Source organism: Panulirus ornatus, chromosome 42 (assembly GCF_036320965.1).
Source record: "Panulirus ornatus isolate Po-2019 chromosome 42, ASM3632096v1, whole genome shotgun sequence".
Classification (NCBI taxonomy): Eukaryota; Metazoa; Arthropoda; class Malacostraca; order Decapoda; family Palinuridae; genus Panulirus; species Panulirus ornatus.
Genome location: NC_092265.1, coordinates 27,426,759 through 27,433,265, shown reverse-complemented (window position 1 = coordinate 27,433,265; position 6,507 = coordinate 27,426,759). Strand labels below are relative to the sequence as shown.

At 39.9% G+C, this 6,507-nt stretch overlaps 2 non-coding genes across 2 annotated transcripts; both read right to left on the bottom strand.

The window, feature by feature from the left end:
- Positions 1–4,332: 4,332 nt before the first annotated feature.
- On the bottom strand, positions 4,333–4,404 carry TRNAA-GGC (transfer RNA alanine (anticodon GGC)). Its single transcript has one exon. It is a non-coding gene; the product is annotated as a tRNA-Ala (tRNA).
- Positions 4,405–5,060: 656 nt separating this feature from the next.
- TRNAV-GAC (transfer RNA valine (anticodon GAC)) lies at positions 5,061–5,132 on the bottom strand. Its single transcript has one exon. It is a non-coding gene; the product is annotated as a tRNA-Val (tRNA).
- Positions 5,133–6,507: the final 1,375 nt, after the last annotated feature.

The following is a 6,507-nucleotide window of genomic DNA, read 5'->3' as shown; positions in this document are numbered from 1 at the left end:
ATATATATATATATATATATATATATATATATATAAGGATATCTATCAATAGTGTACGAGCGTGATCAAGAAGGACCATATCGTAGTTATTTATTTCGACATTTACTTACGAAGCAGCGATTCAAATTAGTCCCCAGAGTAACCACTGATTGAAATTAGATATTCCTTTTGCTCTTCTGTAAAAAAAATTTCATATCACTAGAACATCTATATCACATTGTGCTGGAGGGAGCGGTGTGTGGGGGGAGCACCCGTATGTCTCAGTCTACGTGGACTGAATGAGTAGGATACCAATACTGTCCTTCAGCATATAACCATGTGAAAGGCTATCAGGTTTTGTTACCATACGTTTTCCAAGTATACTGGAGCTCTTTGAGTGTTAGTTGATACTTGACTCCAACAGGATGCGGAACTGATGACATGGTGATACCTCATCAGTACGCTTGAGGTTTGGTTCATCTGGCCTCCGTCTGCGCCACACTGCACTGAACCAAGTGGCCGGAAGTCAGCACCACAAGTAAAGCATCCTCCTCGAAGGCTCAGAGTGGGGTGCCTAAATGTGTGTGGATGTAACCAAGATGTGAAGACCCTTACTGGAAAAACAATCACTCTTGAAGTAGAACCTTCAGACACAATTGAAAATGTGAAGGAAAATAGTGAAATTGGAGAAAAAATGTAGCTTAGACATTGAAGCTTATTGATACAGTGGTTAAATTGATGATGAGAACTGCTATTGACGTTTGTGTAAATAAATTATACATTTCCTTTTTTCCATAGCCAGAGGTTGAACCATTATGTGACATTCATTTTTTTCATTCATTTCAAGCTAGAAGTTTCAGTTTTCTAAATCGTTTCTTACATTTTTCATATGTATATATATGTATGTGTGTGTGTGTGTATATGTGCGTATGTATGTGTGTGTGTGTGTGTATGTGTATATGTGTATATGTGTGTATATTATCCCTGGGGATAGGGGTGAAAGAATACTTCCCACGTATTCCTCGCGTGTCGTAGAAAGCGACTAGAGGGGACGGGAGCGGGGGGCCAGAAATCCTCCCCTCCTTGTATTAACCTTCTAAAATGGGAAACAGAAGAAGGAGTCACGCGGGGAGTGCTCATCCTCCTCGAAGGCTCAGAGTGGGGTGCCTAAATGTGTGTGGATGTAACCAAGATGTGAAAAAAGGAGAGATAGGTAGTATGTTTGAGGAAAGGAACCTGGATGTTTTGGCTCTGAGTGAAACGAAGCTCAAGGGTAAAGGGGAAGAGTGGTTTGGGAATGTCTGGGGAGTAAAGTCAGGGGTTAGTGAGAGGACAAGAGCAAGGGAAGGAGTAGCAATACTCCTGAAACAGGAGTTGTGGGAGTATGTGATAGAGTGTAATAAAGTAAATTCTCGATTAATATGGGTAAAACTGAAAGTTGATGGAGAGAGGTGGGTGATTATTGGTGCATATGCACCTGGGCATGAGAAGAAAGATCATGAGAGGCAAGTGTTTTGGGAGCAGCTGAATGAGAGTGTTAGTGGTTTTGATGCACGAGACCGGGTTATAGTGATGGGTGATTTGAATGCAAAGGTGAGTAATGTGGCAGTTGAGGGAATAATTGGTATACATGGGGTGTTCAGTGTTGTAAATGGAAATGGTGAAGAGCTTGTAGATTTATGTGCTGAAAAAGGACTGATGATTGGGAATACCTGGTTTAAAAAGCGAGATATACATAAGTATACTTATGTAAGTAGGAGAGATGGCCAGAGAGCGTTATTGGATTACGTGTTAATTGACAGGCGTGCGAAAGAGAGACTTTTGGATGTTAATGTGCTGAGAGGTGCAACTGGAGGGATGTCTGATCATTATCTTGTGGAGGCTAAGGTGAAGATTTGTATGGGTTTTCAGAAAAGAAGAGTGAATGTTGGGGTGAAGAGGGTGGTGAGAGTAAGTGAGCTTGAGAAGGAGACCTGTGTGAGGAAGTACCAGGAGAGACTGAGTACAGAATGGAAAAAGGTGAGAACAATGGAAGCAAGGGGAGTGGGGGAGGAATGGAATGTATTTAGGGAATCAGTGATGGATTGCGCAAAAGATGCTTGTGGCATGAGAAGAGTGGGAGGTGGGTTGATTAGAAAGGGTAGTGAGTGGTGGGATGAAGAAGTAAGAGTATTAGTGAAAGAGAAGAGAGAGGCATTTGGACGATTTTTGCAGGGAAAAAATGCAATTGAGTGGGAGATGTATAAAAGAAAGAGACAGGAGGTCAAGAGAAAGGTGCAAGAGGTGAAAAAATGGGCAAATGAGAGTTGGGGTGAGAGAGTATCATTAAATTTTAGGGAGAATAAAAAGATGTTCTGGAAGGAGGTAAATAAAGTGCGTAAGACAAGGGAGCAAATGGGAACTTCAGTGAAGGGCGCAAATGGGGAGGTGATAACAAGTAGTGGTGATGTGAGAAGGAGATGGAGTGAGTATTTTGAAGGTTTGTTGAATGTGTTTGATGATAGAGTGGCAGATATAGAGTGTTTTGGTCGAGGTGGTGTGCAAAGTGAGAGGGTTAGGGAAAATGATTTGGTAAACAGAGAAGAGGTAGTGAAAGCTTTGCGGAAGGTGAAAGCCGGCAAGGCAGCAGGTTTGGATGGTATTGCAGTGGAATTTATTAAAAAAGTGGGTGACTGTATTGTTGACTGGTTGGTAAGGTTATTTGATGTATGTATGACTCATGGTGAGGTGCCTGAGGATTGGCGGAATGCGTGCATAGTGCCATTGTACAAAGGAAAAGGGGATAAGAGTGAGTGCTCAAATTACAGAGGTATAAGTTTGTTGAGTATTCCTGGTAAATTATATGGGAGGGTATTGATTGAGAGGGTGAAGGCATGTACAGAGCATCAGATTGGGGAAGAGCAGTGTGGTTTCAGAAGTGGTATAGGATGTGTGGATCAGGTGTTTGCTTTGAAGAATGTATGTGAGAAATACTTAGAAAAGCAAATGGATTTGTATGTAGCATTTATGGATCTGGAGAAGGCATATGATAGAGTTGATAGAGATGCTCTGTGGAAGGTATTAAGAATATATGGTGTGGGAGGAAAGTTGTTAGAAGCAGTGAAAAGTTTTTATCGAGGATGTAAGGCATGTGTACGTGTAGGAAGAGAGGAAAGTCATTGGTTCTCAGTGAATGTAGGTTTGCGGCAGGGGTGTGTGATGTCTCCATGGTTGTTTAATTTGTTTATGGATGGGGTTGTTAGGGAGGTAAATGCAAGAGTTTTGGAAAGAGGGGCAAGTATGAAGTCTGTTGGGGATGAGAGAGCTTGGGAAGTGAGTCAGTTGTTGTTCGCTGATGATACAGCGCTGGTGGCTGATTCATGTGAGAAACTGCAGAAGCTGGTGACTGAGTTTGGTAAAGTGTGTGGAAGAAGAAAGTTAAGAGTAAATGTGAATAAGAGCAAGGTTATTAGGTACAGTAGGGTTGAGGGTCAAGTCAATTGGGAGGTGAGTTTGAATGGAGAAAAACTGGAGGAAGTGAAGTGTTTTAGATATCTGGGAGTGGATCTGGCAGCGGATAGAACCATGGAAGCGGAAGTGGATCATAGGGTGGGGGAGGGGGCGAAAATTCTGGGGGCCTTGAAGAATGTGTGGAAGTCGAGAACATTATCTCGGAAAGCAAAAATGTGTATGTTTGAAGGAATAGTGGTTCCAACAATGTTGTATGGTTGCGAGGCGTGGGCTATGGATAGAGTTGTGCGTAGGAGGATGGATGTGCTGGAAATGAGATGTTTGAGGACAATGTGTGGTGTGAGGTGGTTTGATCGAGTGAGTAACGTAAGGGTAAGAGAGATGTGTGCAAATAAAAAGAGCGTGGTTGAGAGAGCAGAAGAGGGTGTTTTGAAGTGGTTTGGGCACATGGAGAGAATGAGTGAGGAAAGATTGACCAAGAGGATATATGTGTCGGAGGTGGAGGGAACGAGGGGAAGAGGGAGACCAAATTGGAGGTGGAAAGATGGAGTGCAAAAGATTTTGTGTGATCGGGGCCTGAGCATGCAGGAGGGTGAAAGGAGGGCAAGGAATAGAGTGAATTGGATCGATGTGGTATACCGGGGTTGACGTGCTGTCAGTGGATTGAATCAAGGCATGTGAAGCGTCTGGGGTAAACCATGGAAAGCTGTGTAGGTATGTATATTTGCGTGTGTGGACGTATGTATATACATGTGTATGGGGGGGGGGGGTTGGGCCATTTCTTTCGTCTGTTTCCTTGCGCTACCTCGCAAACGCGGGAGACAGCGACAAAGTATAAAAAAAAAAAAATAAAAAGAATATATATATAAGACTGAAAACAATGAATTTACCAGATAACAAAAATGGAGGCGCCGGGGTTTGAACCCGGGTCCTCTCGCATGCCAAGCGAGTGCTCTACCACTGAGCTACGCCCCCAAGATCATATTTTGTGACATAGTATTATATGAAGCACTGAGATTACCACGGCAAAATAGTGTTTGACCGACTGTTGCCGACTAGCCGGCAAAATAACCACTGGGTAAATCTCCATGTTGCTGTCGTGTTTTCCTCTCAATTTTCCACGAAGAAATGAGTTTTACTTTTTTATTGTCGTTGCAATAGACTGGAACTAAGCAATAGACTGGAAGTAAGCACTAGACTGGAACAGAGCAATAGACTGGAACTAAGCAATAGACTGGAACTAAGCAATAGACTGGAACTAATCAATAGACTGGAACTAAGCAATAGACTGGAACTAATCAATAGACTGGAACTAATCAATAGACTGGAACTAAGCTGACCTGGTATGAGGTCAGAGCCCTCATTATCATCCCTGCTAACTACCGGAAGCAGATTAAGTTGTTCCACAACCGATGTCCGGCCCATGTTAACTCTGATGTGCCCAGCAGTTGGAGGAGGATCGCCAGAAGCTTCTGGAAGATTTCAAGGACGTCTTGGTGGACCTGACCCTTTCAGATAAGGTCGAAAACCCCAATTTATTGTGAAGATCTTCACTATAACGTTGGACGAACATACTGAATGTTGCACACATGTGATGCGGACAAAATGAAAAAAGAAAAAGACAAAAATTATGTCTGGTGTGGGTCTCGAACCCACGACCTTGAGTGTGTCAGACTCACGCTCTACCACTGAGCTAACCAGACAATAGAAAAATACGTCTGTTTCTTCAATTTGAATTAATGAAAATCTTTGCGAGGCAGCGTTTAGAAAAGAGAGATGTCTTTGACGAAATTTATTTGTTTGGCTCCTTCTTCTGTTCCTCATTATCGAAAGTAAACATACTGAAGGATATATATATATATATATATATATATATATATATATATATATATATATATATATACATATATATATATATATATATATATATATATATATATATATATATATATACATATACATATATATATATATATATATATATATATATATATATATATATATATATATATATATATATATATATATATATATATTGGAAAGGATCACAATTTTGCACGTGATCAAGTATATTCTTATGAGTCCACGGGTAAAATAAACACGATAAGTTCCCAAGTGCACTTTCGTCTAAAACTCACATCATCAGGGAAGACACAAGAGAGAAATATAACAGTCAGTTTATATACAACGAAGGGACGTAGCTAGTACGCCATATGGTAAACATGTGATTGTCCAAGACAGACAACAAGCGTATCATAAACTTATTATGTGGACAAGAAAGTGAATTGTTTACAAATTTTATCAACAAAAAAAAAGTTATCCAATTTGTGTAGACAATCACTAATATTGACTATAATTCTTTGTTTATTCAGTAATAGAATATTCAATGATATTTCTGGTGGTACTGGAGTTAGAGTTGATAACTGAGATGGCATTATTAACTCTAATTCCAGTACCACGAGAAATATCATTGAATCTTCTATTATTAAATACACTAAGAAGTATAAACCTTAAGGAAAACAACATGGCGGTCAAAAATAAGCTGCAGGAATGAAGTTTATGAATGGAATATTAGTGAGACGATCCAAATGACGAATGAATGAGAGCGTAGTCAACATACAATATAAAAGGACATATTATGAATGGCAGCCAGGCAAGTAACGGCCCAACTGAATGGAAGGATTTAAAAGTTCGCGTTATATGACGAATTTTGATAGATTATCCAAATTTCCATTCCAGTTATGAAACTTAATGGTTGTGTTCAGTTCTAGAGACAAAGTTAAAAGGTTTGTGTTTCAGAGATGAACCACAAAGGATATCGTTAAATTAACTGACATTAAAATTTGTCAATTAAGTGAATCATTTTGTACAATAGCTGTAATTTGACAGAGTTAAAAGTTCGCAATTTCATTACAATTCTAATTTAAAAGTTTCAGATTCAATGATGGTTTGCACAAGTTTAACGTACATTTAAGGTTTCTGTTTATATGACGCATCTTAAAGGACTCTGTTAAAATAACGCAGCAGGAAGGTTTACGTTCAAATGACGGTGGTTAAATGTTTATTGATGAACGGTAG